This window comes from Nothobranchius furzeri, chromosome 2 (assembly GCF_043380555.1).
Source record: "Nothobranchius furzeri strain GRZ-AD chromosome 2, NfurGRZ-RIMD1, whole genome shotgun sequence".
NCBI lineage: Eukaryota > Metazoa > Chordata > Actinopteri > Cyprinodontiformes > Nothobranchiidae > Nothobranchius > Nothobranchius furzeri.
The window spans coordinates 78,599,005-78,611,724 of NC_091742.1; the positions used below are offsets into that span (position 1 = coordinate 78,599,005).

The following is a 12,720-nucleotide window of genomic DNA, read 5'->3' on the forward strand; positions in this document are numbered from 1 at the left end:
AGCATTGTTAGCTCAATGTTAGCCTCCAGCTTCCTTTACCCCCTATTAGAGTAAAACAAATGAATGTTGTGGCTTTTTAGGGTAAATACCGTCTGGGTTGCTCCTGTTACTGGTTAAAATCCTGCCCACAACTCTAGAGTTTTTTGGTGTTGAATTAAAAATACTGCCACTGCTGCATTAGCTGGCGCGACTGCAAGTCTGCAAGCTCACAGCTAATCACTAACTACATTCCTCTTTGAAAGGAGAAAAACTGAGATCCCCCTGTCGTTTCTAGGTAACCTAGACTGTTTTCTGATGATTTCACTGTAGAATCCTTGCACGTTGTACCTTTAATTGTTTTACTTCTTAATTATTTGACAATTTGATTTATTCCAACCTGTTTTCTATTTCAAAATAATTTGGGTTTTATGGATTAAGGCAGAGAAATTGAATAACAGAGCATCTAAGACAAATGAAAGAACACATGAATACATTTGACCTCAATGGATGAGATTTAGACGTAAGTATTGACTTGTAGATCATTTTCCTCCTCCTAGGATGATTTTCTGATTCCAGGATTGTTTGGTTCTCTTGTGAATCATTTAATGTCTGCCATCATGGTGTAAAACACCCTCTTATGATTTTCTAAGCTGATTTGACTTATTTGTGTCTAATAGGCTGTGTGCCTTAGAATAATCATATTGGGGGGAAACCATTGGAAGAAGAAAACGACCGCGTGTCCAGTCTGAAATTTAGTGGGACGACGAGTCAACTTGTGGTCGGTGAAGCGAGTCGGAGTCCGGGTACCTGCTGCGCGCTCTCGCCATCTCCTCTCTGTCCCTCCCTCTCTCAGCTCCAAGTATCCGCGAGTCCTTTACACCGTTTTTCCTCTCGTAGCCCATCCGAGCCTTTCTCCGCGCTGTCAAAACTTTACCTTCAGGAAGCGGGTCTCAGCTGCTTTAACATGAATTAAACAGCTACCTTTTTTTCTTTCAAATCCAAGGATTCTCTTCGTGTTGCTGATGGCTCGGAGCGCGTATTTTGCGCTCTCAGCCGCGATGGATGGAGCGTCTCCTATGCGTCCGCCCCGCTCCTCTGCAGCTGTGCTCGGGACAAACTGACCAGAAACCCGGTTTAATAAGGCGGATTTGTGCGCTTTGCGTACCTCCACTAAGACAAAAAATAAATAAAAAAATCACAATCCTCAAAAATGAACTGAAGTCATGGACTTAAAAGGGCAAAAACGCGGAGGATGCAGCTTCTAATCCAAACTGCAAACGCTGGACAACAGCTGTAAGAAGTCGTGTGTCCTCTCCGGTGAGTAAACTCTCATTTAAACCCACCGTGCATGAAGAAAGTGGAGGAATTTGGTGCGTCCTTGGGGTCTTTTGACACCAGATGGAGGTCAAATCTGTTGCTGGAGACCCATGGAAAGCATGGATCAGGAGAAAGTTGGTGATGTTTGAAATAAGTGTTGGGTTAAATGAAACTTTGAGAATTTTCGGAGGGACGAGTGAAGGAATTTGACCAATATAGGAGAGTACTGGGGTGGAGGGGGTGTGGGTAGCAGCATCCACGGAGAGCGCAGCGTCCCCGCAGAGGGGAGTCTGTCACAGGTGGATGGAGAGACCTGGAGACAGCTTTTAGAGCAACTTAAGAAAAATATATTTATTTAGGTTGAATTATGAAGTAAATTATAACAAATAAGGTGGAAATAGTTGTTGTTTTGCGGATGAAGATGTTTCCAGACGAACTGCGTTTCCCGCTCTGAGAGGGTGTGGCGGTTCTGCTCAACGTTTTTCTGCATCTCGCCCCCAGTCAAGGGTGGGTGGGATTCAGGGACAAATGTCTGCACCAAACTGGGACTGAAACTCGGTGGCACGTGCGCGCGCGCGTTTATTCAATGAACGTCCGCTAATCCACTTGTCCCTGGGAGGATTAGAGCGCACGGGACAATTTGGAAACTGGTTTATAAAATATTTATTTATTTATTTATTATTATTTTATCATTCCTTTTCATAAAAGCACATAATCTGCCTATTTCTGCTTTGAAATTGTTTCTGGGGAGGAATCCACAAGTGGTGCAGTGTGTTTTGAAGAGGCAAGTCTGAAAAGCTGCCATTGATGCTTTTGCGTGTGCATCATTGTTTGAAGAATTTCTTATAATTCTGAGAAGATTTCAATGAAACTTTGTTGGAATTGATCTGAGGAACTTTAAATTCCATCAATTTAATAAACAAACTATTTTCTGATAAAATCGACCCTGACACAGCAAAGCACATACAAATAACAGGATAAAAGAAGAGCTGCTGATTTGAGTAAAACTACCAGGAGCTCATCGTGAGGCATACATCTGCTGATGATGAATTTTTAGACAACTTCATTCTAAGATGGCTGCCTTAGCTAATTAATTTTATCAAAGAAACAACATGAATTCAGCTGAAATAAGTTCACTGATATGGACCAATAGGAATCAGCTGAATCACTGACAATAAATATTCTATCAGAAAATACTTCTCCAGATCACTTCATTTCCAATATAGGAGTTCACAGAAGGTAGAGAAGGTTGCTGGATCATACTCTCAGCTGTTGTGTTTCCATACACAACCTTTTGCGTAATATAATGTTCAAACTTGGCCCTTTTGAATAATAAAATAAGCACAACAGAAATCTGGAGTTAATTGCATCTCTTGGCACAATCTAGAGGCTGAAAAATGTACTGCGCCTTAAGCAGTTCTTCCCATGTCAATGTTTATGGCAGAAAGCAATGCCTTTGATTGTGAAAACACATAGCTGGCCAACAGAGCTAAGAAGCATTATTTTACCGAATTCTCATGTCTACATTTTATCACAGTACAGAGTAAAAATATCACGTTCATGGATTCCTAAAAACCTATCATAGAACACATGATAGCCCCAACAATACATGGAAGGGGAAAACAGAGTTCCAGCTTTAAGAACTTTGCTAAGTCATCAGCATATTGGGGCCTTTTTTTAAGTGATTGATGTCACTGATCAGTACCTAACTACCTCCACAGCCAGTTGAGCATTCATATTAAAGACATTTAATTCCATCATTTCCCATAGTTCCAACCAGTTAGCATTAACCACAAGTCCTGGTCGGCTACTCTACCTGGCTGGAAAGTGACAGGTGCATACGGTGCAGGGCTGGTCAAATTACCGGGTGTTCCCGAAAGTTGAAACGTGCCTACAAGACAGTCCAAACTTTTAAAATTGGGGTCAAAAATTGTCAAGTTAAAAGTTTTTGTGGCCACAAAAATGTGACTTTTCTATTTTCTTTGTTTGTAAAAGAAATGTGACGCAAGTTTCATAAAATGTTTTATTTCAGCCACTCAGTAATTGTCTATGTGTCAGGAGAAATCGTAATGTAAAAATGTTTTGTGTTGATTTACATCAACAACCTCTGGGAAAGACAATTTCACCATTCTACAAATACAACTGGAAGCAGCAAAAAATTCATCTGAGGGCCACAAATGGCCCACGGGCCGCACAATGGTCTTAGATGTGACCAAGGAGGATTAGTTTCCAGACATGAATATTATGTGATATATTTATATTACATCAGTTGGTCCCACTGGGAAGGATGTCAGAACCCTGGCAGGAGTCGCAGGACTGCACAGTTAGAGTTGTAGAACATGTATCACAGATTTAAAACATGTTTATGATTCTAAATCATTAGTAGAATGAGAAAAAATATTTTCTAATTATTCATGGCACCCTGGAAGCTCACTCTCTACACCTGGTCCAATTTAACCAAGCTCTCCCTTCACGTCTTCCTCTCAGGCTCTCGGTTTAAATGCGCTTCGGTACGTTTTATTGCCGTGGAAATGGTGCGTGAGTCGTCTCAGTATGCAAGTGTGTGTTCCTCACACCACATCTGCCTCACCACATTTCCTTGGTTTTTTGCTCCCGTTTGATTTACTGGGGTTGTCACACTCCTCAGAGGCTGACGGTTGGATTCCTGCTTGTCTTCAAAGACTCTCAGTTCAATATTGCCAGCTCTGTTTCCAAGCGATTGGTATTCTCAGCACGGAATGGAATATTTCACCAGGGAAGTTTGTGTCTCAGGAGGGGGTATGGCAATGGTTAGCGCGACACTTCAGATCCGTTATTGTTTTTCATTCCTGCTGCAAAACAAGGCACTGTTGTTAATATTTTTGGATTCTTCGTGTGAGGTTCCTTTTCATCGTTGAAGTAGTCAGAAGGTTCTGGAGAAAAGACAAGCGTTCAGCACACAAGCACAGGTTAGAGATGCAGGTTGATTTGTGACAGATGTTTTTGGGGTAAATAAAATAAAGCCCATTCCTGGGGGTTGGTGGGGTGGAGCGACCTCAAACAGACAAGAAGCTTCACCTTCTCACATGCACAAAGCCACATTTATCAGTGACATTCATTATTACATTTAAAGAATTAATCACATTATGTCAGCAAGCTTGATAAATGTTCTTCCCTGTTTGAGAAAATATATGTTTGAAAGGAGAAAGCCTCTCTGAGTGGCTGCACAAGCATAGGGATCAGAGAAGCTGAAAATAGAATCCCAGGTGAAGCCCAGAAATTGAGAGAATGAAATGAAACATGATCAGATGTTGGGCTTGTTGTGCAGCCAGAGAGCAAACATGCATACAGGCAGCACCTGGAGGTGTACATCGTTACAGTGAACGCGTGTGGCAACCCGTTTCCCTTGTTATTACCGTTAGGAACCTGAGTGTTTTACTAATTTGTTCATTTCACAGGGGCACAGCAGGATACGAGTAGCACACCAACGCCTCATTGCTGCTTTCTGTTTCTGGCCTGAGTGGAAATGAAAGCCTGCAGCGGGGGAGAGAGACCTCTTCAGGCGTAGCTCTGCTAAGAGTTTGTCCAAAAATCTTGTTGGGTGCTTAGGGCAAAACACTTGATGAAGAGGTTTGAGTACCTGATGAATCTAGAGACAAAGTGGCAGGTCAGAGTAAAGGAAAGTGAAGTTTTTAGGAGCGAGTGAGGAACAATGACTGGATAAATAAGAGATGAACCCTCTGAGACATCACCTGCAGCTTTCTGAAGAGCTGAATCGAAGCCCAGTTGGCGGTTCCCACCAAAGCCACCACTGCCATGTAGCCCGTCTCGTCACTCACAGAAAATACAAAAACAGAGCTGGAAGTGGGAATGTAAGGGTGGGGGCGGATGACCTGTAGGTACGAGCTAACCAAGCTAACCAATCAATCAATCAATCAATCAATCAATCAATCAATCAATCAATCAATCAATCAATCAATCAATCAATCACTACTTTATTAATCCCAGAGGGAAATTAGAGTTTCAGTACACACAATTAAGAGATCAGACATACATGGGCAAGACACATGACACAGCTAATAGAGATGGGTGGGCGCTTTTAACTAGAAAACTACAGTTGAGTGACTCAGTTCATAAACATGTCAGTGTGGTCCGAGTTAATAGAGGAAATTTGACTTGAGATCAGACAATGATCCCATCTGTAATCAGATGTATGTGCTGAAGGTTGTCTCTAAATGGTCATTTCTGACACACACACACACACACACACACACACACACACACACACACACACACACACACACACACACACACACACACACACACACACACACACACACACACACACACACACACACACACACACACACACACACACATCCGTCTTTCTATCATAGTGAGGACCCTCCATTGACTTCCATTCATTTTTGTGACTCATCTATGCCTAACCCATACCTCAACCCTAAAAACCAACTGGTAAGCATCTAAAAATGTGAGGATCAAAATAAGTCCTCACATTGTAGGGAAAATGGTCAAAATGGTCCTCAGTATGTATTATGTACAAGAAAACACACACACACACACACACACACACGCACACACACACACACACACACACACACAAGTTTTATAATTACTGGTCAAATGTAAAAAAAAAAAAAAACTTTTGACATCAACAGCATGTGATTGGGCTTGTTTGGACTACCCATAATTGGACCAGTTCATTCATAAGTGAGGATTCCACAGACTCTTAAAAGCAGATGTAACTAAAAAGCACCATGAAGACGATGAAATATTTAAGTTTTGAATATTTATCTCCAAAAACTAATTACGTTCAAATGCACCAAATGTTTCTTTCTAAGACTCTCCATGCTGATGTTTGCCAGGTGAGCAAATGAAACCGGTCTGATTGCTGTGACACCACTCTTGTGTTGTCCTCCATATGAATCAGTCTTTTGCTCGCTTTTCTCCCATCAGCCACTGCCTCTGTGTTAAGGATGCAGACATGATTACAGGGTCTGATTTGGTAATTCAGAGGATTGGGATTTCATTTGCCTGAATTGGCGCCGTCTCTACTGGCCCAGTCCCAAGATATTAAAGCATCAATCAGTCATATGAAACAACCATAAATGGTGCACGCACCATCTGTGTAGACCAGTCAGTGGTGTGCAATGAAATGATCATGCTTTTGGAGCAGCCTCCAGTGGTGGGTTGGACTAACCTCTTCAATTAAAAATGTCTTTGTTGCCGCTGCAGCGTTTATCCTTTTAAAATGAGAAATAAAAGTAAATGCAATTGTTTCTGAGCCTGATATCATCTTATTGTTATGGCAGCATGGCTTTGCATGAATTGCAACTATATTGGCTTTCTATGCAGTAACTGGCTCAAAAAGCAAAAAAGTCCAACTTTGGGATCCTTTAATCCACTTTGTGGCCCGTCTATATGCCTCAGGCCTTTTAGATGAAGTTTTGAGATTGAACGCTCAAACTGCTTTAAAAGTGTCTGTCAACTTTTTTCTTTAAGATTTTCCAGAGATTCTTGATTTATTTAAAATATTGTGCTGGTTTTGGAGTCAGCAGATATAATCCATTGCCTCTGGTGTGAGTGGACCACTGTGGTAGTAGACAAAGAAGATTTTTGCTTTAAAATAAGAAATCTTCGGAAATATTGGACAGCCACTTTGAGTTAGCGTTAGTTTTTGGGTATATCCAAGCGTTTAAACTCAGCAGGTTGTTTTGTTATTGTGAGGGGAAAAAATATGACATAAAATCAACTGTGGTCTTCTAATATTAAGCAGTGAACACCAAGTGTTGGGCTTTTGGGCCTTTAGGGAATGGAGAATAAGTGTAATGCTTCACAATGAGAACTCACTGCTTGTCGGTGAAATATGGTCTGAATGAAAAGAAAAATTAATAAAAAAATCAGACATATATCACTCAATTTGTAAATATATGGCTGTTCAGGAACAAGGTAAGAGGGACTGTGACTCTTTATTCGCTATGACCTTTACCATCCTCTCAGCAGATTACGTACAATTTACCCTTAATCTTGGTGTTGAACGCACAAGGCCAGACAGGGCAGTTATAATCCAACACAATTCCATTTCCACCCCTTTTGATGTGTAATTATACCCATTCTGGTGGTTTTACAAGAGCCTGCTTTTCATAGGTTAATACTTAATCTATAAGACTCAAAGCTCCCATTACAGAGCTGCTGGGGGTATGAATCAGCGTTTATTAGATCACAGTAGGAACACACTTCTAGGACTGGTTTAGATGGAAGCACACCTTCCTTTGAAAATACATAAAACATGACCTAATTCTCAAAGAGGGTTAAAGTAAAGATGAAATATTTGAAATTTCAATATTTAAGAATGATGATCTTTTATGTCCATCTTCTTTCATTTTATAATATCAAAGAAGAGAAAAATGGCCTTGGGCTAAACTTTAGTGGGTGCTAATTTAAATCCTCTTTGGTCTCAGCTTGTAGACACTTTATGTAATCATCCATAATTCTGACAGTTCACGTTTGACGGGTTTTCTTCTGTTCCTGGAAGTCTTTCTGTTTAGCTGTGATCATTGATCATCATTACATGGGTTCTAGATTTTTAAGTCAAGACCATCATCATCATCATCATCATCATCATCATGGGCTTTATTTGTATAGCACTTTTAACAATCCAAAGGATACCCCAAGTGCTGAACACAACACACATAAAAACATTTACAAGTAATGAGACAGTAGTTAAGAATGGTGGCTAAATGGAAAAATTGTACCAGCAGTACATTAAAACACAAACAGGGGACCCTAGTGTTTACTGTGCAATGTACTTGAAAGCTAAACAGTCTAAGCATTCAGCTGGTCTATCTCTGTGTCACCCATAATGTGTTAGCAGTTGTAAATCCATCGCTCTGTTGCCAGCTGTAAGAGAGGCCCAAAGCATGACTGGTTCACCTTCGTGCTTCACAAACTGTTGAATATTTTCTTAAACCAATAAAACACAAAGTATTTAGTTTTATGCATCTATTTTAAAAAAAATCTACATCTTTAACAGGATTAGTACTTTCCTTAAAAACTGCCACATAAAAAACATTCAGTGGACAATCTAAGTACTGCAGATGGCAAGTGCCTTCTATTTTGTAGATCATTTTACCAATGCTACTAGGGTTGTCAGTCAGTTATCCCCCTTGTGAGTTTCAGTGTGATTAATCACAAAGCAGTGACAGATTTTAAATGTACTGCAACACATTTCTCATGTTGTTATTGCTGTAAGCATTGGTGATGACAAAGATACTCCCGTTATACAAAAGTATGTTTATCATTTCAATAATACAGTAATACCGTTCAGAATGTTCAGTAGAAATATTCAGTAGCTCAAAAGATAGCCTGATCAGTCTCTCCTATTCAAATAACCCCACCCCCTGAGAATTCTAACCGAGCCAATCAGCGCTGAGTAATGTACGTCACACACCACGATGCCGAGTTTCTCATAAACATGGCAACTGAAGCGGCGTTTGCTGCGGCTCTTTCCTCTGTTCTAAATGACTTGAACATGTCTTTAAAACCACAACAAGTAGAACTGCTAAAAGCCTTTCTTCTAAACAGATGTTTGTGCCTTTTTCTTTTTTGACTACAGCTAAAAAACTATAGCGTCGCGTTGTACAGTCGACATTTCCGCCTTTTTTCTGATTGGTTATTTTAGAGCTGGCTAGTCCCGCCCCTCATGTGTCTCTCTGCCTGTGAGTAACCAGACTCTTTCTCTGTATGGAATTAAACAGAGGACAAGTTTGGCAGGCCAGGCTACCCAAAATGCACCCAAAGCTCAAAAATGTGTAAAAAATACACCTAGGCAAGTATTCTTACACAACTGTAACTGCATCTAACATACCTCAAGGGGGGATCAGGGTTTCTCAGACCAGCGTCTGAGAATGGTACTATGTAGCCTGTAGAGTGTAGCTATCCTCTTTGTTATTGTATCTGTTTTCTTTTCTTACTCTTGTTTATCTCTCATCCTCCCATGCAACACAGCACACATAGCCAGTTAAAGCCTCTGCTGTTGGTGGTTTACTAGTATTGTTCCAATCATATATAATGTGTACAAAGTACTCTCAAAGTACTCTCAAATGTGTTCTTGATCCACTCACTGTATCGGTCATGCATCAATGCATCATTCTGCGGACAGCACAGCAAGGTACCCCACTGCATCACAGCCTGTTTTACATCATACAGAAAATGGCAGAGGAGAATAACAGAACTGTAGTGTTTTTTATCAATAGTACAAATAATTAAGTCTAAATAAATCAATATAAAGTTGTGTGTTATTGTAGGTAATTGTGTGCAACCTGTAAAAACTGCTGTTTAGTTTCCATTGATTCTTCACAATACCTCAAAATGTTAATTAGCTAACCCACTATCAAAATAAAAGCAGCATTGACTTAAATAGCTCTGTTCTGATGAACATAAACATTTTCTTCATTTAACATATTCATTAAATAAAATGTATTTGTTGTTCTTTTGTTATTTGAGGGACACACTTGACTTTTATTCTAATTTTAGATCCTTTTTCAAAAAACGTAGCATAAAGCAGTGCTTGTTGCCAGGACGTAACGGAGAACGGTTCTGTTTGAATTCCTTATTTGTCCTCCTGTACTCGGTAGAATGGACATTCTGCCGTTTTGCCAAGACCCTACTAGCATACTTTGGGATTGAGAAACAGCCCAGATCCCTCTTCGGCCTTTTTAAAAGGAGACAAACTGACAACAGTCCAGCCGTCAGTATAACCTTCCTTCCAACATGATTGAGACGTTAGACTGTTTTGTGATTATTTCACTGTAGAGTTCCTACAAACTGTACTTTTAAATATATTTTATGTTTCAAGATTTTAGATGCAAAAATAAATTTGAAATGTCCAAACTATTGCTTGTAAAAGTTTATACTTTATTTTATTTTATCCATAAAACATTTTTAAATGTTACAGATTAGAACGTTGACCTAATTGCTTATGGAAATAGATTTATCTCCAACTAATGAGGTTAGTTTTTAAAATACTTGTATAAAGTGGCGTGGATGTTACATGTATCACATGTTTAGTGCTTGAAAGGAATTTAGAAGTAACGTATTATTCAGTTCATGGATGAAAAGATTCAGTTAGCTTTTTTTGGCCTCGAGCAGAATCGAGACATTCTTGTTTCTATTGAAACATATTTTTAATCAACACAATTAAAGATTTTAATTAGTGTTATTTGTTAAAGTTAGAGTACTAATACGTTTGAGCATCAGTAATGTATCTGTAACACAAGCCCGTCTTTAATGTGCTCTGACTAAATGTACAATCAACGGTGACTTCAGAGAAAAGCCAAATGCAAATCTTAACATTAGCATTCTCAGTCAGAGGAATATCTGAGTGTGGAATAACTTCATTATCTGGAAAGATAAAGGTAAATAAGATCAGCTTATTTGAATTTAACTTTTAGCCAGCCTTTGCATTTTTAGACATCCACATCCTCAGGTACAGAACAACAGTGACTGCAGTTCAATAAAAAAGTCTATATTTTATGTGAGGAATAAACTGAATGTCTTCAGGGAAAATAGAGGAGAATAAAACAAATGCATACATGGTGTATGGAAGAAGCTTTTAGATTAAAACATAAATATATCAACACCTAACCCTCATTGTAATTTCTCTAAGAGTGTTTATCAATGCCAAGGAACCTTGTCTTGATGTCTTGGCCCCGCACCGGTTGCCTAGGAGATACATCATCAGGATCCCCCAAGACGTGTTCCAATGTTCATGTTCTACCGAGGTATGTGTTCTCCATTTGTTAGCTGTTTAGCTAGCTGAGCTAGCCGTGGTCGAAAATTACCCAGAATACACCACGCTATTATCAAAAGGATGGCGGATCTGAAGCCGGCAGCTACTTTGGGGGCAAATTTCAAGTTTAAAAGTAAGTCAACTAATTTAAAATGTTTTTTTTTAGATCCAAAGAAGTTATCTATTGTTGGTTAGCAGCTTAGTAGTTGCAGCTTCGGTGGCTAGCGGGTAGTAACTCATTTATATATTTAATCTAATAAACATATACACAATTTAAAAAGTAAAAGGCTCATTAAATATTTGTATTGAAACTAATACACATAAAATATAACGTTATTTCATGTTTCACGTGACGTTACGTGACCGCCGTGGAAGCGTGATGCAAGTCTGTTCCATTTAACCGTTTTCTTTGACCAAGGAAGGACAGTGTCCTCATTAGTAAGGCGCCTGGCCTCGCAAGACATCGCCTCGCAAGGCAAGGCGCTTTGACATTGAGAAACACCCTATATAAACTTTCAGTTTGTAACACTAATAATCCATCTGTTCTCAATTTATACCAAAAGAAAAACTGAAAGAAAAAAAACATTTGAACATCCCAGCTACAAAAATTCCCTCTATTATTTCAATTAATATTTTATTTTTTTCAATATAACATTTTAAAAAATGCATAAATGTGTCCATTGTTTTGGAAACTTCCGTCAATTAGACATTTTCATTTACTTTAATGATTAATTCTTAAGATCACATTTTATATGTTTAAACCTGCTGGGAAAAATAAACTCCTTATCCAGTGTTTGAACTGTATTCCTTTAAAAATGTTTAATCAGTCCTCGGTAATAGAACACAGACATTTACTAAGAAGGATTCAGCATGACATGTTGTGTTATGATGAGAAAGGAGAGCCAAAAGGCAGAAGTCTCTAGCAGTTGGGTGATAAATAAAACAGAACTTTAGTTGACGTCAGACTAGCCTTGGCAATAGACACTTCTGGCTAGGACCTTCTAAAAATCTGAACCAAACATAGAAATGATGCAAGCCTAGACCAATAGATGGTGAAACATCTGTTTGTTAGGACAAGAGGCTAACAAAACCTTAAACCTGCTATGTGGCAAGAACAAAAGCACAAAACTATCAAAGAAAGTCCTGAATTACATCAGGAAGATGGCCTCTAATGTTGAAGTACTGTCTCAGGAAGAAGAATCCAAAAGCAGCAAACAAAAGGAACGTCATGGAAGGGCAGGGTCCCACACAGCATGTACCAACATTAAGGAAGTGGTTGACTGAAAGAAATCCTACCTGTGGAAGGAGAGGCCTGGACAAAAGAACATTCCACATGCACTGATCATGGCAACACAAGGTTCAAGGTCATCTTTATTCTGCCTAGAGGACAACTATTGGTACAGCCAATAGCAAGCACAACAATGGATGAATTGTTCAAGTTTGTTTAAGTTGTAATTAAGGTGGACTACTTATACTACCAGATGGAAGCACCTTAAACTCTTTGGCCAAGGAGTGGCTGGGGTATGGACTGGAAGTCAAAGTGGAAGGCTCCACCAAGGGTGTTGGAGAACGACGGCAGGAAGATACTATGGGGCTTCCAAGAGAAATGGCTATCAGCAAATTAACTGGATACT

General features: G+C 39.4%; 1 protein-coding gene across 1 annotated transcript in view; it reads left to right on the top strand.

The window, feature by feature from the left end:
• The first annotated feature begins 282 nt into the window (after positions 1 to 282).
• htr2cl1 (5-hydroxytryptamine (serotonin) receptor 2C, G protein-coupled-like 1) overlaps positions 283 to 12,720 on the top strand; it is a 253,433-nt gene continuing 240,995 nt past the window's right edge. Inside the window, exon 1 of the mRNA XM_070548024.1 lies at positions 283 to 1,296. The gene's annotated coding sequence lies outside the window, so the exon portion shown is untranslated. The remainder of the gene's footprint in view (positions 1,297 to 12,720) is intronic.